Source organism: Condylostylus longicornis, unplaced genomic scaffold (genome assembly GCF_029603195.1).
Source record: "Condylostylus longicornis isolate FDR11 unplaced genomic scaffold, ASM2960319v2 ptg000028l, whole genome shotgun sequence".
Taxonomy (NCBI): Eukaryota; Metazoa; Arthropoda; class Insecta; order Diptera; family Dolichopodidae; genus Condylostylus; species Condylostylus longicornis.
Window position 1 is genome coordinate 4,660,427 of NW_026577997.1, and position 24,874 is coordinate 4,685,300.

The window sequence follows — 24,874 nt, forward strand, 5'->3', positions numbered from 1 at the left end:
ATAAGCTAAACAGTAATGTATGCTTATATGTACGCATTTATATGCTGTGTGTACACTTATTACAATAAAATAAGAGAAAAATTTTTCAAAAAGAAAATAAAATGCATAAAATTTTCCAGGGCTTTTCTTTTATTTTTGTCTTATTGTTATACATAACAAATTTTTATTCATCAGTCCCACTTTATATTTTTAGATTCGTATTTATTGCAAAAATTTTATTATATATATTAGTCCTAATTTCTTTTTTTTCATATTCTTCCCTAATACACAATATAATTTAAATGTTATTGTTAAAAAAAACATTTAAATTAAAATACATAAAATTGTACTACAATAAAAAATTTAATTGTTATATAAAAAATGTTTATATGACCTACTTATATAGCTATTATAAGAAAATGTAATTGAAATTTAATATTGAAAATTTACTTGTAAAATTCTTCTAGGTAATTCTCTTCTAAGTAAAAATCAAATTACATAGCTTAGCTACTTAATAAAATTAAATTAAAATTTAATTTCTATATCTGTTATAAATCTATTATAATATCTTGAAGTATTTTCAAATAAATTCTATTAAAAGAAATTTATACAAAATAAATGTAATATTAATATAAATTTCGCAGTATGTATACAAATAATTAAAATATTAAAAAATTGCATACTTTTCGGGGTATATTGCAATATTATGAAAATTTCGAATTTTATTTGATAATTTTTAATAATCGAATTTTATTTATAAATTATTTTATTTTTTAAATTTTTATATCGTAAATTTCTTATAGTTTGAGCATTAAATTTTTAATTTGAAATTAAAATATCAAAAAATTTATGATATTCAGTCGTAGGACAGGATTATTTCATTATTAAAATCTTATAGTTTTGCAAAATAATTTTCAAAATGTTATTTAAAGTTTATTTAAATTTTATTTAATATACAATGGTGGCAAAAATTATGAAATAAAAATGACAAAAAATCATTCAAACAAAAACTATGCCAATAGAAAACAAAGAAAAATAAAAATAGAATCAAATGAAAAAAGAAATAAGAATTTTTTTGCAAATTATAAAAAGATAAAATCCTTTTCACTTTATTATCCTGATATTTTTATTTTGCTCTCTTTTATTATACTATGCATATAATATTGTAATTGTAATCCATTTTGAAAGCAAAAGCTAATTCTTTATAGAAATTTATAAGACCAAAAATTAGTTTGCATATATATATATATATATATATATATACATAATATAAATATGTATATGTTTGCATATGAATTTAGAAAATATTATTAGTGTTGTATAATACTTGAGAAAATTTTTCTTAATTTTCACACAAAATTATATTATACCTTGTGTTATTTTCTCATCCATCTTTTATATCCTTCGTTTTTATGATCTATTTTATTATCCTTTTTTATGTATATATTCATATATATATTTATATATATGATATATATATATATAGAACTTATGTGAATATATATATATATATATATATATGAATATATATATATACATGATATATATATATTCAGATATGTTTTATTCTTATATTTTATAATATAAGAATATTATTGAAGATATAAGAATAACTTGAAGACTATATACTATAAAAGGCTTGTATAATTTTCACAAAAAAAAAAAAGACACAATTTATAAAAGAATGGAATATATTCTTACCTACAGATATATTTAGTTATATATACACACATATATACAAATACAAAAGATGAACCTTGTTATATTATGGTTGAGATATTTAAATTTTATGAACCAAAGAATGAAGAATAATCAAGAAAAATTAAAGCAGAAATAAAAAAAAAAGGATAATAAAAAAAGTGAAAAATAATAAGAATAAAAAATCATTTGATAAAGAAAATTATGACGACACTCTATTGAAATATTTCCGTTTTTTTCCTTTCTTCTTATTTTTTTAAATAAAGTAAAATACAAAAAAAATTATATTATTATTCTATATAATAAAATGTTGCAATATATGAACAGCAAATCGGTATATTTACAAGTATATATATAATATTGTAATATAATGATAACGTATTTAAAATAATGCAAATTTAAGTGCATATATATATATATATATATATAGACAGCACTTACTTCAACAAGTATATTTAAAAAAATGAAAAATGAGAGTAAAATTGAATTAAAGATAATAGTTCATATATATACATATATATATATATATATATATATATACATATATATATATATATATATATATATATATATATATATATATATACATACATGTACTTGTATATCGTTATAGAAAAAAAACTTCATTATTATATAATAGTTTTCTTGTTCTCTATAGTGTTTTTGAGAGTTAAAAATTAAAAGAAGTACGAGTATATTTTATTGTATGAGTAATCTATCTGTAAAGTATTTTAAAATAAATTATTGCAATTATTTTATTTTTTGCCATTTTGCTTTGTTGAATTTTACAGGATCTTTTAATACATATGATATTTTTTCATTATGATTATTTATTAACTATTTATTATCAGGTTTTAAAATGATCTGTATACTATTTTTTGGGGGTTATTAGGCTTTGATAATTACCCTAGTATTATACAAATAATTTTATAGAAGTTGATGTTCTCTTGAAAAATTTAAAAATATTGTCGTGCCGGATGTTGTCTTCATTTTTTTAAGACTTGAATATTGTGCATTTTATATTTTTATTGCTAATACTTTGAAATTTATCTAGTAGCATTCTTTGAAAATTAATGTGTTGCACAATAATAGGTGAACAACTTCATTTTAAAAAGATAAAATTCATAATATTTGTAAATACTATTCTGGAGCCTTCTTATTTTAATTGATTTTTCACTCGATAATTAATATTGAATACCTTTACTTATTATGTCTCTGTAATTTACGAGTACATGATAGTATAGACCAGATTTGCAGGTTCTTCAATTTATTTTGTACTTCTAAATCATCTATTTATTAATTTTGTTGAACACTTAATTTCAGATTATTAATAAAAGTAAAATTATAAAAAAAAATTAGCAAATTAATATAAAAATTATTTAGAATGTAATTTACAAACCTACTTAATAATTATTAAAAGTAAACCAAAAAAAAAAAACTAAGCAAATTTTCATTAATAATATTATTAATTCCTAAAATTATGCAATTTAAATTTTAAAATACCTAAAATAAATTTAAAATACCTTAATGAGTAATTGCTAGCTAGCTACTTATGAAATTATTTTTTTTTTCTTCTTCTATATACTTTTGCTTTCTAATAATAGCTGGAGAATAAAAAAAAATAAATATGAATATAAACTGAGTATTTCTCTCTCTCTCTCTCTCTCTTATTCTCCTTGATATTCTATTTTTTCATATTATGTAGTTGCTTATTTATTTCTTTTCTTCTCTCTGTCTCTTTACTTTTAATATCGAAAATCCTTGAATAATTCTTATGCTAATTAAGCATGTTATTAGCATTTTTTTTTTATTTTTAATAAGCTTTCAAAATTTTCAAGAAAAATATATATATAATATATTTGTGTATATACATAGATATTTACTAAGTAAATATTCTTCATAATAAATTTTCTAAATTTCTTTTTTTTTATTTCCCATGTTTACTATGGGTAAATTAAAAATATATTTTATAAATTTTATTCAATGTCACGTCAGTTTTTAATAATTTGATATTGATTTGTGAATTTTTGAATTTTTTTTTTGTTATTATTATTTCTTATTCCTTATTTAGACTATAACGTTATTGAAAATCGGGTTCACACTAGCTATATTGAAATTTTTTTAGATGAAATTTTTTTTTTAAATTATTTGTCATTTCAAAACAATGTGTCAATTTTAATTTTTTGAAGTTAAATTTTTTTTGGTTCACAATCACAACAAATATCATTCATATAAATTGAGAAATACATGTTTGAATAACATATTATATTGGAGAATATCTTTAATTTTGACATTATTTTCTCACATAATATTTTTAGTTTTGACAATTGAGTTTCATAACCTGTTATTCTGTAAATAAAGATGTTATTCACAATAGTGTGAACAGGGTATTAATAAAGATATTTTTATATAAAAATTGGAAAATAAATAAAGCAAAACAATTAGGGAGAGAGAGAGAGATAGAGAAAGAGAGAGAGAGGGAGAGAGAGGGAAAAAAAGAAATACGAATAAGATCAAATTTTAATAAAAAATTTTCATTACAGTATTGATAAATTATTTATCATTTTTATTTTTCAATATTTTATTTTCCATTTAATAGGGTAATGAACTAATAAGAAAATTCTAAATAATTTTACATAAATATATATATTACATAAATTCTAAATAGTTACTTTTTTTTATCATAAATTTTATTTTTTAGAAGAATTCGTAATATAAATTGTGAATTTTTTTTATTCGATAAGGTATTTACCGGTATATAGTAATGAGTTCTTGGGAAAACTCCTATAAATGTGTAAAGTATTAAAATAAGAGCAGCTTGCTATAACTTTGAGTTCACCACTGTGAGCTTCATACCAGTAATCCTTAGCAATATACGATATTAGTAATTTTAAAATACTATCAAAACATTATTATAGGGATAGATTTCGAAGGAATGTTTTTTTTTTAAATATTATCAAAATATAATTATTGTTTTAGAGCTTCTTTGAGTGGTTACGTTTCTGGGTGACTAAATCTTCCCATTAAAAGAACTGTGTGAGAAATCAACTCCCACAAGAAACTTTAATTTAATACAAGAAAATATCTAGAGGGACCGCGTTGAACGTGATAGGTAAAAAGTAGAGGTACAATAGATCTAATCTAATATACCATAAAGACTAATATAATGACATATAAAAAGTACGTAAACTTTTTCTTATTTTCATTAAAATTTCTTCAAAATTATAAAAATTAAATTTTTAGTAATCAAACAAAATATCTTCTTTCATCTTAATTAATGTGTAAGTCTATTTAAAATTTCAGAAGAAAAAAAAAACATGAAACTTTTATCACTTTTATTTTTGTCAACTTTTACTTAATTAGTATTACTTTTTATATAACAGATAATTTAATTGAATTTATTTCAGACTTATTTTTTCTTTGAAATTTTTTAATATAATTCATGTAAAGAAAAAAAAAATGCTTACCCTTTTTCCTTATTATTTTCAAATTCTCTACGTGTTTTAATAATTAAATTATTTAATTTCAGTTAAATATTTTGTATATTGGCAAAAAAAGGAAGGAGTAAAAGAAACTTTTTAGACTTTCGTTGCAGTATCATAAGTTTTTCTTTATATTTTTGAAATTTTTGAATATTCCTTAAATTTGAATAAGGTGACGAATACAAAAATTAATTATTTATTGTAATAATTATGAAAATTGAATTGGAAATTACAATAGAAGTTTTGTATATACGAAGGTAGAAGTTCAAATTTTTGTATATTACTAGTCGTCTGCTGAGAAATGAAAAAAGTGTATGATCGGTATGCGTTGTTCTACTGTTTTATTTCTTATCAGACGTAATGATTCAAAAATTCGATTAACATTTTTATACGGCTTAGTTGGAATACTCGTTCTACGTGGTCACAGCCTACTGTTACCCCGGTTTTACAAATCTAGAATCTACAATCTATAGAAGATTCGTTAAAATTATTGTTAAATCCCAAAAAACTTTTCTTTAAATCGAACTTAAATTTGTTAACTCAACATTTTTCAATATTTGATAGCGTTTCTTTTATTCAAAATTTTTCTAGTTCAAATCTGACAATTAGAATAGCTGGGTAGAATTGAGAATTTATGTGCGGTATAATACAACAATTTTAACTTCAAAATTCCTCATTGAGTTTATGTCAATTTTTCTAAAATTTTTTGAATTTTCATAACACATTTTACGTGTTTATTTAAAATTAATGTAATTATAAAAATAATATGTACTAACATTTTAAAAAAAATTAATTCTATAATTATACATATACATATACAAAATATTGTTAATAACGGTAAGAATAAAAAAAATTTCAGGATGTAATAAAAATTTCCTATAACATTAAAATTAAATTTAATTTTCTAATATTCAACAACCTATTTAAAAAAAAACAAAAAATAATGAAGAACGCACAGGAAAACTTTAAAATACGCTCAACTTCATTTTAAATATGGTGCCTATATATATATATATATGTATGAATTTTCCAATTAAGACTAAATCGGTGTAGAAAATTATAATAAAACTATATATATAAAAATAATTTGTATATTCTACGATACATTCACCAATAACACATACATACATAATATTAGAATTAAAAAAAAATTGAAAATTTTTTTAAAATTTATTCATCCTAAGGATATGAAAGGACATACAAACTTGTATTCAGTGCAATTTTACGCTACATATATAATATATTTAAAAAGAAAAAAAAAGGTTAATTCAAAAATGGCGTATTGCATATTATTGCATTAGGAATAAGCATGTATACAACTGTATATGATTAAAATATTTAGAACAGTTTCCGGAACTATTTCCGTTTTCAAAAAAAAAATTTGTTTTAGAATGTTTAAATTACAATATCACTTTATTTCTGCAGTTTTTCATTTTGAATTTTTTTCTAACACTTTCAGGATCTATATGAATATTAACAATATTATTTTTAAGAGAAATTTTCTTATTTTAACATTTAATTTATTTCCTGCAGTCAATTTCAATTGCAAATGTTTTATTTTTTCTAATTTTTTTTGTAAACTTATTTACTTATATCATGATTTTGGTTTTGACATACTACACATTCCGAAAACAGTATAGAGATAAGGGTAATGTAGGAGTATAATTAACTTGCATACAACATAAGGAAATGTAAAATTAAGCGATTTATGCGACACATTCTTAAATTTTGAATCAACATGAAATTTTTATTTAACATTCTGACCTATAAACAAAAAATATTTTGAGTATAACAATTTTCCTAATCAATGAAATTCAACTATATGCTGGAGTCTATTACTAATATATTTAAAAAATTTATTTGATTAAATTTACATAAAATTGGAAATTTGCCCAATTTTCCAATTCAAGTGGGTAAAGTACAAAGAAATTTATTTTGTCTATAAATGTTAAGGTTTAGAAATTTTCTATTCTAAATATAAAATCCTAGTAGGCACAATCTTCTAATATACGATAGACAACCTTTTATATTATAATTATTTTGCATTTCCATTTAGAAATTTAATGATGCGTATACTATGCGTCTATATAAGAATGTTATAATTGAATGTTAAATAAGAATGTTAAAGAAAATGTAAAGAGTAAAACTATTTTCTGTTGAATTGCTTATAATAAAAATGACAGTGAAATAAAGCAAATTTCACTTATATTTTCAATAGTGATACTATGAATACTTTTTTGGAATTCAAGTATATTTATAGGTCTTGGTTTTAACTGTTAAAATTTTGATATTCGGAATTTTTTCATCATTTATCTACGATATTCATTTATGTTTATGAATTGGTGAATTTTTACTGTAATGGTATTTAATAATAACGGTATGGTGAACTGTTAGTGGCTAATATTATAAAAATTTTAATTTGATTTACCGAATGTTCTGTGTATGTTCCATATACGTAGCCTATATGCTTGGAACATTGATCATAAAATTTATACTGATATTGTAATAATTGCCAGTCATTGCATTCGGAACAATGGTGTCCGAACAAGGCGAAATAATGGAAATTTAAAATTATAATGAATTTTTGGAATTTTCTTTTATTTCTAATATAAAATTTGAAAATTATTTCATTTGTACAAATAATAATGCTGTCAAGGGTCTTAGATTTTTTCAAATCCTAAATTGGTAAATAATTAAAGATTTTTATAATTAAAAAATAAAATTACAACCGCACTGTCATCTTCATTTTTTCTATAATTTTGTCGTAAAACCAATACATATAAATTTAATGAATTTGAATGCTTCGCATAAGTTTTGCAAAAATTACATGCTTTTGTTGCCATATGCCAATATTATGTATTTAATTGAACACAGACATCATACACAAACAAGTTCCTTTCTTCCTTATAAAATAATTAATTTTTTGGATATAAAAGGATAATGAGTACAAAGAACGATTTTTGGATTTATATGATTCATTTACTATTCACCGTCCCAAAGAGAAACTGAAAACAAGAAACTATAGTTATTCCTAAATTTTAAATTGTTTGTGTGAATAATTTTTGGAAAACAATCACGTATCTTTATTATACTATATAATTAATATAAATGAAATTGAGTTGAAATATTAGTAGAAAAGATTTTATTCCTAAAATTCTGCGCACGAAAATGGGATTTACGATCATTAACAAAACATGCGGGCATAATAAATTTGAATCACACCAAACATTTGTAAAGTAGATGATTGAAGAGTTTTAAAGACTGAAAAAAAAACTATGCTGTTATTTTATTTTATTGAAAAATGTCTTCTCATTGTATAGCTCTATAGGAGAAATTACACATTTAATTCGGCCATTTACCAAAATCTGAAGGGTCTTTACAAGTCATTGATAACCGGACGGACAGATTGAAAATAATAACTACGTTTTCTCAAATTTTTTAGAAATGTCCTAGAAACTGAGTAAGCTATATTATATAATGAAAATATTATGGTACATACAAAATAATTATTCGCCATCATTATGAAAATAAGCAGCAAGTAGTAAGTAAAAAATAAGTATGTATATATACATTGTATATCCTTCATAAAAACACCAAAATATAATATTAAAGGATTAACTAACAATTTTAATGGGAATTCTAAACAAAAAAGATTCTTGTGATTTTCTTTTGGCGCATGTTACATTTTCTATTGTAAAAAATCTAATATAAATAAATCTAATCTAATGAAAAATGAAAAACAAGAACAAAATTTATGAAAAGACAAGAAAATTTCATTTCAGTAATATTTATGTGTGGCTCTTTACTACATCCTTGTGTATATTCTTATGCTTTATTAATTAGCAGAACGAATCACAGCGAATATTAGGAATTAAAACCCGAAAATATAGAATTAAACAAAGGCCATTCCCGGAACATTTTTATACAAAATTTTAAATACATATGTGCCAAAATATTCAAATGAGCAATACAAGTAGAAATATAGAATATCAAATTTTATGAGAAAATCTAGTACAATTTTAGAAAGAGCACTCGCATCAAAAGACTACAGTTCAAGAATCAAATGAAATCATGCCTACAGTTGATGATCAACTAAAAACATTATCACAGAGTGCATTTGCTACAATCCGAATATTGCAGTTGACTTAATTAATATATCAAAATCTGATTATAAATGAAATAATATATCTATATATATAACATGAAATAACCATCAAATTTCCAGATATATGTTCATTTGAAGTTCAATGTACTTTTCAGCATAATTTTTATACATAATATACATTATTATTTCTATATTCTATACAAAATTATTTTGAAAATTATTTTGAACAGGCTACTACATAATTTCATATCACATACATACTACATATTATCCACAATATTGAGAACTTTATTTGCTTTCATTTGCGAGTCAACAATATTGAAAAAAATATTTTATAGTTCGAATTTCAAATTTATACAACGGTCCGATATATGTGTGTACATATGTATATATATAAAATCGAACCACGTTTAATAAAATATGTCATATTGTAAATAATATATAATATTTTTACTGAATAATGTCAAAATGGTAGGACAATATTTCAACATTACAATTTATGCTGCAGGATATTCAAAAAAAAAAAAATATAATTATATACTCTGTATACATTAAACCCCAATTCGTTATTATATATACTTGGTACATACACATACATTTCAACAAAATATGAGTACTTATATAATGAAGTCATTATTGTCATATGTAAATGTGCATTATATAATATTCCTATATACATATGTATGCATACATTATAATTATCCTTGATACTATCATTATCTCTTCATTCTTGCCGAAATTAAAAAAAAATTACCAAAAACAAAAAAACAATAAAGTAGAAAAAATAAAATCACAAAAAAAAAAATGAATTGTAATTTGCAATTTTTTGTCATTTTTGCACGTTTTCGTAAAAAGCAAAGCGAAAAAAGAAGCAACTCAGAAAATATAAAAATGTCAACAACAGCAAAAATAATATCATTAATGCTATTAATAGAGTGTTTCATTCTTGTTTTCATTAGTGAAATAATAAAAACTCGATTAGAAAGCTAAAATGACTGTTTTACATGACATCTCCAGTTTGTCAAAACGGCTATTCAAATTTATTATTAAGATTTATTCTTACTGTCATTTAAAATATGATAAAAAAAAATCCAATTCAATGTCATATGATATCTGTCATTTTATTCCTGAAGTCGGATGACTTAAATTGTACGTAGTAGTAAAATTGAAAAATTGGACATTTTTTATTGTAATGTTGCAATATTAATAATAGTGATGGCCTGCTAGATTAAAACAACTGTAATTTAGTAAACCAGTAAGTGACTAAACTCTCTTGAAATATGATCGGTTAATCCATGCCCTTGTACGGCCAACTCTATGTATTCGGACATTAAGATAAAATTACGACATTACTCTGTTCATTAAAGTATTTTTGTCGCCAGATGTCGCTGTCATTTGTTCGTTGTTTGTGATTTTAATTTGGCTTGAAGAAATTTGAAACACACTGTAAATCAGCATGAAAGCAAAGCAAAAAAAGGATTGCCATGCCACAACACAATATAAATTTAAAGATGATTCAGCATAAATTGTTGAAGAGAATAAAACAATGTAATACCGTGAGAAAGAGAGAGAGGGAGAGTAAAAAAGAAAACGAGACTAACTGAAATTTTTGTAGGCTTTTTTTTTTTGGGGTACACAAATAACTGTTTTACCAAAAAATAAAATTGTTTTTTTTTTTTTTTTGTTCTGTTTTATTTCCATTCATTCCAATAGTTTCATTTTCGATTTTATTTTATTTTTTTTGCATTTATTCGCGATAAAATTATATTTTTTTGTTTTTTTTTACAATTTGTTTATATTTAAAACCTACGTATAAACTTACATTATTTTTGTTTTTTGTTTTACTTTATGCATGACAGGATAACGAATTTAATTAAATTTGAAAGATTTATTATATATACACACGAATACCTTTATTACGTACACTCTATATGTTTTGTACAACACCAAAAACTTGTGTAAAATATTAGTTTGTATGTATATGCGTGCTCCTTGTTTTGTATTTTTTTTTCCAAGTTACGTGTATAGTTTACTATTCCTTTTTTTTTTTTTTTGTTTTGGCGAAAAATCAATTAAAATTCTCAATGATTTAATGTTTTAAATATTTTATATTTTGTAATTTATGCATATTACACTTTGAACACAGGCACATGTGTAGGGGTATGTATAGTAAGCAATATAATATTATATATTAAGTACATTGTATACAAAAATGTAATTATTTAGGGGGGTTTTTTTTACTCTCTATAGTTTTAATGAAAAAAAACAAATATAATAAGAGTAAAAAAATTGGAAATGTTGATGCAGTAAAAAATATCACTTTAAATTGAAAATAATTGATTATTAATCTTTATGTGTACAAACATAACATAATGTAGATGCATACTGTTATACAATTTGTAAACCTATACCATGTCTATATATACATCTAATTTATTATATACACAAATAAGTAAACATAATACAAATTAGCAATTAATAAAATTAAACAATATTATAATTTTTTTTTTTAAATTTTAGAAATTAATACACAAATATAATGGTGTAGGTATGGTTTGCACCAAACGAAATCGACCGTCCTCTATATTTTATTCTATAATTAAATGGTGGTCTGTTTAAATATAATATTTAGCTGTACGTATATTAATGTTAAAGTATAAATTTGAGATTGAAATATAAATATGGTGAAAGTTGCTACTACATATACCCGTGATAATGTTAAACATATTGCCTGAGTGTTATATGATATTTTTAATTGATATACGAAAATTTTAAATTCATTATAGTGTATGTATCTATAATTATAAAATGACGAGTATTTTATGTTAATTTGATATACGAGAATGTAAATAATATTGATATGATATGGGCATATAGATATTTTTATAAATTAATTTAAAATGTGTGGAACTGTTTGAAAAATTGGATGGTGTTTTGTGAAATAGAAATAAAATATACGAGCTATATAAAGTATATCCTGGGGCGCTATTATAGTACTCGAAAATATTCGTCAACATTTTCTATAATTTGCATTCTGAAGAATTGTGAATTTATGTGGTTTTTTCGGGAAAAATCAAAAATTAAAATTCAATTCAAAATTACTGCTACATTTTATCATACAAAAGATGTTATTTAATACCCAATTAGTTAGAAATGACGAATTTTGTGAATGCATTCTATAAAAATCATAAATAAATTTATGAGAGAGTATGGCAGTAGGAGAACCTTTTAAATTGGTTTTTATTATAAAGGCATATCTCATTTCATAAAATTCTAAAATCTTCGAATTTTTTTTCCACATAAAAAGGGTGTAATTAATAATTTTCCTCTTAACACCATCTCTTTAACATATAAGTGGATAATTAAAATGAAGGCGAAATTAACCATAATTATAACACTGTCATTCAAGATTGTTAGCCTCTTATAAAAAACTATAAAAAAATATAAAATAAAACAAAAATTATTGATATTTGAATGGGCATTATTTGATTTGGTCAATAACATGCATAAATATGATAGTGATTTCTACAATGATGATGATTATATATATAATAAAATAATGATGATGATTATTTGTTCATTCAAAGAGAAAAATTACATTTATATTAAATTTAATATTAACTATATATGTATGTATGTGTGTGTGTGTAGATAGATACTTACTCATGCATATGACATATATTTATATATATAAATGTTATTCTTATAAAATAACAATCAAAATTGGTCAAGTGGAAAATTAGTTTTTGAATTATTACTTAAATATACATATATATATATATATATATATCTATATATTAGTATATATATATATATTAGTATATATATATATATATATATATATATATATATATATGTATTAGTATATATATATGTATATATATATTTATATAATATATGTATACATATATATATATACCCATATGTAATCATAAAACATTTTAATAAATAAATTTTTTTATGTACAAACAATTTACTAAATTATTATTTATATTATATTATATATAATATATTTTTAAAAACACACCTACTTATAAGATGAAGAAGAAGATGATGATGATTTATTATGTGTGACCCATGTATTATTATGGTCTAGTATAGTGATAAATTATAATATCTTATATAAATTATATACAATCCTTAAAACGTATGCAATTTTATCCTTAATAAACATATATATACATATATATGTATATCTATTTTAAAATTATTATAATATAATAGTGGATAGTGGTAACTATTTATGAAAATCTTTGGTAAAATTTTAAGTATAATATCATAATTATAAATAGGCTTATGCACATATTCTAAAATTCTTATAATCTCAAAATTTTCCAAGTCATGTACAGAGATTATTAAATAAATGTATAAATTTCCAATTTAATAAATTCAAATAAGTAGAGTATATGCGGTAAAATTATGTATAACATGTTTAAAAAAAAAAAAAATTTATATTTTATCAAATTGCATATAGATTTACAATGTATGTATGACATAACCCATGTGTATGTGAAAATTATACCAAAAAAAAAATTGTATTTTGTATGGCTATTTTGTTATGTACATAGCTTCTTGAGGTAAAAATTTAATGCTTGTATAATGCATATTACTGAAACATATAGGTGGGAAATGCAAATATATATAGAATATTTTCTTTTGTATAACCAAGCTATTTCACTCCAAAATAAATTAAATTTTATATTAGTGTAAATTTTTAGGCCATTTATTTTTAAAATGTTTTTGATATAATTGATAAAATTGTTAAACATTTCTAAGTGACATGGTAAAATTAAATGTTTTGAAGAAAATTTAATTATTTAAGAATAAATATTTAATAAAAATTATGAAAATATTAAAAGATATTTTCCTTGATAGAAATACAATGGTAGATTGTAAATTTCCACAAACTGCTTGTGTATTTTTCACTTATATTTCCACAAACAAATTTCAATTATATTGACCGGATGTCATACTTAATTCGAATAATTAAATTTCTTAATATTTTATTAAAAATTTCCTAAATTTATTTAAAATTTTAAATAAATGATTGGATTCATTTAAAACATATTAGTAATAGACTAGTAAATTTTCCTCAGAAGCAAAAACTAAAAATTTAATCGATTATTTTAAATCCAAACGACATGCGATTAAAAAAATTTAATACAATTGCCAACCCCTACACTCAAAAATTTTTTTTTGTTCCAAAAGGCGACAAATGAAAGAAGCAATTTTTTAAATTATATTTTAGAATGACGCCAAGAAATTTTTAAAATATTTTGTAATATTTGCATACATAATAAGGATATTTGCAAAAAAAAAAAATTGTATACTCGCCTACATAAAGAAATAATTATTTCTTTTAAGCATACAAATGTATTTAATATCTGCTCTATATGACTCTTATGATGAAAATGTGGAATTTAGTTATATAATATGATTTAAATGAATGAGTCAGATATTATACGTTGCCTATATTATATAGAGCTGACTCATTGGTTTCAATTTATATGCACATGTACATGTGTATAGTTTGCATATGGAGGCAAATGATTTTGCAAAAAAAAAAAAACAAAAATGAAATTACTATTATTAAATGTTATTTTTTATATACGATGATAATCTAAAATATTAGAACATGTGTAAGTTATAATGAGACGTGCATTTCTATAGAAAAAACAAAATTGTTTTATATAATTTACATATTTCAATTTATTAGAGTGTATCTAAGAAAAGGGTTGTAATGAGTTCTTAAAGGCAGAAATTTTTTTATGCTACTATTAAATGGGAGTGGCTGTACATATCAAAAAATTGTTGTATTGAGTTCTTAAAGGCACAAATTCTTTAACCCTACTATTCATTGAGAAGTGACTATACATTAGAAATGGGTTGCATTATGTCCTTCAAAACACAAATTATTTCACCTTTCTATTTTTTTAATGAAAAATTTATTTGAAATATATTTTGCATAATTTACAAACAAAAATCATTACAAACCATTTTAAATTTATTTTTAACACATTATTAAGCACAACACTTCAAAACTACAAAAATCTTTTGCAAACCAAAATTTTATATAGCTATGATGCTTTTTCCCTGTCAATTATTATTATTACGATTATACATTCAAATTCTCATTCATTTAACTAAACATGGTTGAGTCAAAATTAATTGAAATTACCCTCTCTTGATATTCTCTCAAATGTCATCATAAATATGACAGAGAACAATTATTAGCTGTCTAAAAACAAATGTCGCATCAAAATTCAATTTAAATTAAAATTTCATTTTTTTTCAAAAATTTCTCCCACAATTTCACAGAAACAACAATATTCATTTTATGAAAAAAAAAGTTATGACATTTTCTTTTCTGTCTCTTTTATTTTTTACACAAAAAAAAAATCTTCAAATTAAATTGTCATTAGTACAATGCCAATAGAATTTTACCAATACCAAAGAGTCTAAATACAATTGCATACTTATAGGATTATCATAAGAATATTATTGAAAACTAATTTATAATTGAATAGCAAGCTAATATGAATTTTTATGATTGAAAATCAATTGATTTAAAAAAAAAAAGAAAAACAAGAAAAAAATAATAATAATGAAAATTATTCAAAAGGCTAAGAAATGTCATAATAAAATTAATTTATTTGAAATATTATGACGAGTGCTCCCATCCATCTATGTACATATATAGGGATGGATATGAATTGAATGATATGGAAAGTGTATTTTAAGTGGGTTTTTTACATCTTCATTTTTTAAATGAAAATTATTTTGAAAATTATTATTATTTTTTTTTTTGATTTACAATGCAATGAGAAAATATTATAAGTGATTTTTAAGTTATTTTCGATTTTAACAAAAAGGATACTTGAAATTTCTAAATATTAAAATTTCTATTGTTGACGTAATCATACATACATATCATATAATTACATGTAGACATACCCATTCTTGTTAACATATTTTTTTCAACCATTAATTTTGTGAATTTTTTATAGATTTTGCGAACCACAGCAATGCGTAGAGTATAACAAAACTGGGATTAGTTAATTAACAATAATGGCAGCTACAACTTGATTAATTCAAAATAAATCAAAATTTTTTTCAGTAAAATTTTGTTTTTATTTTTGTACAAAATTCTCAACTATCGCGACAAGTTCGAATCAATAAAGCAAATGGAGGATATGCTTTGTATTTTCGATTGTTATATTTGTTTGACAGTGTTATTCTATCAAATTAAATTTTTTGGTTAAATGTCTTTGGATTTTAAATATTTTCACCTATATAATCTGATCCTATAAATATTTATATACATACATCTACATAATATGTATGTACTAGGTATTTCTTATTTACATAATATTATAGAATGTATATATTTATTCAAATTAAAAGAAGTTTAAGTTAAAAAAAAAAAAATTAAAAATTAAATGCCCACCATTTATTACATATATATATATGAATATTTAAAATATATATGTATATATGTGTGACTATATACGTCATTACATTTTAAACACCCTCTATTTAAATTCAAATTCTTATACGAGTATGAATATATTTCGAATATATACGCGAGAATTCTTTAAGAAAACTGAAAAAGAAAAACATTAAATTTAATACTTAAAACTCTCCCAAAAAAATATTAAGAAAATTTTTGTTTTTTTCCGTTACTCTCCCTTCCTTCGCCCCCCTCTCCCAACCCATCACCTCTCTTTCTTTCCTCCCCACCCCCTTCATTTATATTTTCTTAATTCCATATATAAAACATGAACTTTTTGTTATTTTAATTTTCCTTTTCTTGTTTTTTTGTGAGAAAAAGTTTAATATTAAAAATTATTATTATGCTCTTTTGTTGTTTTGTTCTCTCTTATTTCTTCTTCTTCTTCTTTTTATTGTTTTTGTTCCCATTTTTATATATCCTTATTTTTATTATTATTATTATTATTACCATTTTTTCTCTGTTATAGTTTCTCTTATTATATTAAGTACATTATTCAGATAAAATTCATTGTCATCTACCATAAAAAAATTTGGAAAACAAAAAAAAAAAATCAAAAATCAAAAATAAACATACATACATACAAAAAAAATCGAAAAAAGAAAGCAAGCAGGCAAGGAGGCACACAAAGGCTTTATACACTCTTAAGAAACACCCAAGAGAAAGTACAAGTATTAAAGTTGAAAAAAAAAGGAAATATTTTCAAAATATTTGGAACAAAACTTGCGACTTTGTTTCTTGCTTTTTTGAAATGGGCGAAGTTGTGAAAGATGATGGAAATGGTGGCAAATAAAATTTAATTCTCATAGGAAAAACATTCTTTATTTTTTTTTTTGGTAAAATATATATTGTTGAAATAATGATGATAAAGTCCTGTGTTATTTTTATTATTATTAGAAGAAAGGAAGTAAACAATATACCAAATATTTTTTTTTTTGTTAGAAAACTTGTAAAATTCTAAAATAACAAAAAAAGAAAAAAATTGTTTAAAAAAATAAATAAAAATAAAAAAATTCAATGTGCATGTGTGCATGTGTTTTGTATATGTATGTATTTAAAATACCTACATATGAATTAATTATAATATTTAAGAATTACACGCTTATTATTCAAAACAAAATTACAGTACTGTACAAAATTAATTCATATTTCATTAATGAAATAAAAAAATATAGAATTTAATTAATTCTTAATTTTTAATACTAAAAAGACAAGAAATGTCTTATAAAGAATCAGTATTGGCAGCAATGTAAGATCTAGTGCAAAAAATAAGGGTTTTATAAGATTAAGAATATTACATTTGAATACAATTATCAAAATTCTGAATTGGGAATTCTGAAACAAGACAAGATGCAAATCTAACGTGAACTTGACCTATTGAGTACTTACTCAGTAATTACTGAATAAGACAATTTGTTATTAGAGCTACATTTTGGTAGGTGCCCATAGTTTTCTTTAAATAGAAAATCAATAAAATATAACATGATTTTTGTATAGAAGATAAAATTTTTCAAAAGTTATAAAATTGATAAAAAAAAAAAATTTGTAAATTTGAAATAAATAATTTGCGCCTTCTAGAAGGCAGTTGAAAAATTTGCTCTTTAAAAAGAGAGTTATCTCATTAAAAACAAAAATATTTGCTCCTTCAGTTATCTATTCAGAAATATTTATAATTTTTCCAAAGATCCAATATATCATCCATTTAATATCTAAGAAAAATTAATACAATGCAAATTTTAATGAGCCCATTCACACGTATATGCATTGAGCGTATGCATAGCCTTCACTTAATGCTTCTCACACCCCACCTACTTCTCACTTTAAAAATAAACTTTATTTGCAAGTGAGAGATAGAGAGAGAGAGAGAGAGAGAGTATGATAAGCATAATATGAGCGCTATGAATTACATAATAACATAAATAATAAATAAGCAGCGCCATCTGCGTTTCCTGTACGCATTTATTGAACTGCATATAATAATATTAGCAGTAGTAGCAGTAGTACCAGTAGAAGTTAATTTACATCTGAAAATTTAATATCACAAACTAGGTTCAAGCTAAATTTCATGAATTATTACACATGGAATAAATTATTATTACAATATGAGCCAGCTATGTAAAGAAATAAATTTTCGTTTTTAGTGTATAGACCATGTAAGAAATTTGTACATAACAACACACATGCATTTATATTTATTAGTTGACAGTCAATACTTGAATAGGTACGAGTGTAATAATAATATTAAAATAATAAGACAAAAAAAAAAACAAAAGAATATGGAACTTTTCAACAGTTTTTATAACCTTTAAAGCTATAAAAAAAAAAAAGTTTTTTTATAAAAGAATTCAAACCGTAACCAAATCATCATACCATGTAAGAAACACCAAATTTACCACTCTATACTCTACACATAAACTTGTGTTATAGGATAAAAGCTTGGAAAGAGGCACTTAATATTTTTTTTTTTTTTAACTTTTCTTAACAATTTCGTTTACATTTGTTCTTATATATTTTATGTGTTTTTTTTTTTCTTGTGTTCTTATTTTTTTTTTTTATTAACGACAAATTCTAAACTTTAACATCTAAAAACATTAATAATCATAAAGAAAATATAAAAAATAAAAAAATTAAGAATAATAAACTTTTTTTTTTTTCTATTTTTTTTTTTTTCAAAGTTACTTCTATAAGGACATAAAAATTTATCTAAATTGATACGAGTCCTTATATTATTCTTGTTGTTGTTGTATTCTTTTTCTTTAAGATCTTTGAATTTTTGGTATTAAAAAATGTAATAATGTGTATAAGGATATTTTTGTTTTTTTTTTTTATTTGAAATCTAGAAAATTTTTACTTTATAATTCTTTTACTAAATTTTTTTTTTTTTTTTTGCCACAAACTTTTTCCATATATTTTCTTTCTCTACTTATAACTGCAAATATACTTGTTATTATGCATATATATATATATATATATATATATAGGGGAGAGGGGTCTCAATTGGTATATATAAGCAATAATATTCTTTTCATCTCAAATTTCATTTATTATTACATATTATTATGATGGTAGTAACAGTAACAGTAACAGTAGCAGCAGTGGCAGCATTTGGAAATAAATGTTAACAAATCTAAAGATTTCTTTAAAATTTTTTTCTATATATATTATGTTAATCTACAAACTACGGTATGTATGTATGTATGTATTGATATTATATACAAATATATATATAATAATGTATAATAATTATACATAATATAATGATTACATATAAACACCATTTTTTTTTTTAAATTTGAATTTTGTTTCATTTGTTTTTTTGTTTTAAAGTGTATTACTTTTTGAAATTCGAATGTCCTTATCATTTAACAAAAAAAATAAAAAAAATGTCCTTTATTAATATTATAACATCTGGTATTTAAGCACATATGGTACATATTTTTTGTATATGTATATATGTACGTATAATATTATAATAGTATGTGTATAGAAATGAAAATTTACAACTTACATAATATGTGACTCAATAGTAAGGGTACATTTGTATCAAATTTTATATTTCAACATTTATACTTGATTGTATATATATATTTATATATATATATATCTCGAATAAATATATATATATATCTCGTATATATATATATATATATGTTCTCGTATATATATATATCTCGTATATATTTTTGCAAAAAAATTTTTTATAATAACTTTTAAAAATTTTATAAATAATTTTTTTTTAATAATAATTCTAGTCAGGTTTCTGCTCAATTCAGAAGGACAAAAAAAAATTTTCTTTATATTTTTTTTGCTAAGGAACACACTTCATTTTTGGGTCTAATAATCAGAACTTAATTTAGGTATCGCAAAAAAATAATATTTTAGTTTTGATTTTGTTAAAAAAAAATAATAAAAAAAATTTTCTAATTCATTTGAAAATTAAGAAATAAAATTGGATTTTTTTTTTATAAAATTTTCACTTAATACCTTTTTTTATTTCGTTTTAAATCTAAATTAAGAATTTTATTGGTTTTTGGTTCGTAAATTTGAAATTTTACAAGAAGGCACAATAGAAATTTTGATTCTTATATAAAGTCATAAAATTACCTAGTTAAATAATCCGGGATTTCGGTGTCTTTTTCAGAAATATGAACAGAATTTGCAGATATTTGACATAAAAACAAATTCTCATTATTAATTAAATGAAATTTTTTGTAAATTTTAGCTAGAAAATTCAGGGATTTTTAGATAATTTTCAAGTACAATCTAGAAATTTTATTCTAAAATCTTATGTTATATTTCACTATAAATATTAAAGATTTCCATAAACACAATACTGCAAAATAATAATTGCAATTTTGCAAAAACATAACATGACCAATATTATGCAGTTTATTTTTAATAAATTTTCTAAAATCAAAACTTTATTCACATGATTTAATTGCGGTAATAATACTAATTATACGCTATATTGCGAAAAATTAACCAATATGTTTATAAACAAATTTAATTAGTAACATTTTGTTTATGAACACGAATATATCGCATTCTACGCTATATATATCACGATATATAGGTCTATTTTCTTAAATGCAAATGCTATATAGTCCTTCTTACTCCCTCAATCTCTTTTTTTGTATCTCACATAATTATTAACAAATTTAATGTTCTTCCAATAGAACTAAGTACTATATATATAGATTATTTCCGTTGATGGTTGCTGGCCACAAATATAATTTTATTAATAAAATGATGAAAGTAAACAAAATATAAATTCGTGCAGGAAAAAGAAAGATATAAAATCAAACAAAAAATACTAAATCGGAAAAAAAGAAAAATCAAGTCACTATCATAATTTTATCAATATGAGAACGAGAGAGGATAATTTCAAGTGGCAACTACTATACCCAAATCACCGCAATAACAACAAAAACATAAATAATAATAATAACAACAATATAACGGGAATTTTTATTTTTATTTTTTTTTCAAATAAAAATTTCTTAAAAAAACGGGAAAAAATTATAATAACAGTTTTCCTTTTTGATTATTTTTTTCTTCTTTAAATTCCTTGACAAGAATGACAAATAATTGCCCATTAAACAGCATGGTGCCTTTTTCTTGTATATTTATCGATTTTGTATATAACAAGAACAAAATATATATATATATATACATAGTTTGAATACAAACACACACAAGACCATGGTGTGTATGTATGTATGGTGTATGTATTATAAGTACAAATGTTATGTGTTAAGAGTCAAGCCCCAAATAAGAAAGAAAAAAATTTGGAAGAAAAAAAAAAAAACGGAAATTCGACAAAATCCTTATACTTATATCCTTTTTATTCCATTTTCTTTATTATTATTATATTGGATAATCAAATTATTTGATAAATGTTTTGCTGCCTTAAAAGATGTGGAGAGAAGATTTTCTAGTCAGGTTTTTGTTTTTTTTTGCTTTTCATTTTTTGTTTCTTGTGTTTTCTTGCATTTTGAAGTAGTAAAATAAATTTCGTAGTCAATTTTAGTGTAATTTTTTTTTTTTTTTGTGTGTGTTTTCTTTGTCTGCTTTATAGTGATAAAAAGAGAGAAAAAAAAGGACGAAATAGCAAAAAATTAAGTGAATTTTATAAATTTTTGACCAAAAAAAGTAAAGAATTTATAGTGTTGTTTCGGCTGCTTCTGCTATTCCTGATGCTACTGCTGCCACTGCTACTGCTTTTGCTACAACTGAGCTGCTCTTGTATACATAACAATAGAAAATAAACATTTCCCTTTTTTGATTCATTCTATTTTTTGTTGTTGTTTTTCTTTTTTGCCCCTTTTCATGTAATTTTCATGGCTTTTCTTTATGGGTTTAATGTTGTTATCCTTATAATTCTTTTATATGTATATAAAGTACATCTACATTTTGCTTTTTTTTTTTTTATAATAAAGGAATATTCAAGGATAACAATAATGTCAATGAACTTTGATTTATTCTTTAGAGTTTTGTGTGTTGTTCTCTTTGTCAATGTTTTTTTTTTCGTTTTCGTATTGTTACCATATGTACAAATATATTATATTTATTTTGTAATATTTTTCTTTTTTTTTAAGTCGCAGTTGGATACAAGTTGTTTTAGAGTATTAAAAAAATATTTATATAAATTTTACATTGTTATGTCGGAACAGTGTAAATTCCGATGCACGTATGTATGTACTCATATCTACAAAATGTATATTGTTAAAGACGATATGAGTTGAATATGTGGGGGGTTAAATGTCTTAACAGCTAGAACTATAGTCTTTTTAAAAGATTAAAAACGTTATATATATGTATATACATAATATACTTAAGAGTATATAAGAAGATTTCTATTTATGTAAATATGTATATACAATTTATTTATATATTTTAAAAATAATAATATTAAATATTTTTGTGTATTTTTAAATGGTATGAAAAAATTCATGTTCCTGTGTTAATTCTTGGGACTGTGACCAGGGAAACACTATTCCAACCGAATTATTGGTTAGAAATTTATCAGAATCAACTGAATTTCGAATTAAATTTACAAACAAAATAATTTTTAATTAAATTTTGTTTTAAAGGATTTACTCTAAATTTGCTACACATTATTATCAGAAATTATAGGAGACGCATCTTAAAGAATTTTCATCTCAAACAAAGGATTCCAATCATACATAATATGCTTGTTTAAATTATCCTTAAGTTGTGCTCATTCTTAATTATAGTTATAACCACTTTTGCCTACGCTAACAATCCATTCAATAGACATGATACTCAAAAATCTTTATAAAAATTTTCACAATATTTGCTAATTTAATTTTCTACTTGTAAAACAGTTTAGAAATTAAAAACTCAAGCACAAGAATCATTTTATTCAATTGCATATCATGGAAAAACAATAATTGTAATTAAAATGAAAATTGTACTGATGAATGCAGTTTAGTTGAATTAATTAATTGTATATAATTTTTATATATATTTGAACCAAATGTGTTAAAAACAGGGGATTATCATACTAAATTGATTTTCAAAATTATTCAAATACAGATGAAAAATATTGGTTTTTGTTTAAATTTTATTTATAACACCGATTGTAATATAAGAATCTCATAAATACTAAGCTGATTTTATTAATTGGAATATGAGTGTTTTTCATAAAGAATATTTAGAATTATTGAAAAAATATCTATTAATTGACTAGATGGAATGAGTCAACTTCACACCAGGTCACTGTAGCCCTAAAGGCTTATTGTAACATCCCACCACTTATAAAGCGACAGCTAGGCCTATAATCCCCACATATTTATAGACTCGTCCAAGCGTCACTTTCCACAAGTCCAAGGGTGTCACTACGCATCTTCCTGAGTGAACCAAACGTCTCTTGGCCAGAACTTTACAAAAGCAGAAAATATGCTCATCATGACAAAATCTACACAAATGGTTCCCAAGTTGTCCCAATTTGTGCAAGTGATAGCCAAGCTTGCAGTGCCTAGTGAGGAGGCCAACCACCAATCTGACCGCTCCCTTCCTAGACGCCGACAGCTTTTTGGCCCTTCTGAGAAACGGACCAGGAATAAAATGCCTCACCTGCCTCATTCCGAACGCCCGGTTCCACTACTCCTGCTGAAGGCTGCACATCCGTTCCACCTCACACGCCATCATATAACAACTCAACAGTCCGTAGAAAGGCGCGGGTTCGACAAGATACGCCGAGACCCACGATAAAATAACTTTAGTCCTTCAACCACCAGCGCCTGTAGACATTCCCACACCAAATTCGATTTGGTATTAAATTATTATTAATTGAATAATTACGAAATTTAATTTGAATGTAAAGAATCAGTAACCGTAGACAAAAAAGCCCAGATAACATAGAAACTTCCATTATTTTAACAAAAAATTACTTGATTATCCTATACAGACAGACATCAACAATTCTCCTGTAATTTCTTAAGAATTTTCTTATACAAACAAACTAAAATTAATTTGACTTTTTCATTTTGAATCCTCAATAAGGAGCTCATTCAAAGTTTCAATTTCATAATATTATTTTTAAGGGCCGAAATTGTTGTCTAAATTATTCACATG

At 22.7% G+C, this 24,874-nt stretch overlaps 1 protein-coding gene across 4 annotated transcripts in view; it reads left to right on the forward strand.

Moving 5' to 3' along the window:
- Positions 1-24,874, forward strand: part of LOC129607672 (amyloid-beta-like protein) — a 152,919-nt gene that overhangs the window by 121,112 nt on the left and 6,933 nt on the right. The gene's annotated exons all lie outside the window — the stretch shown is intronic.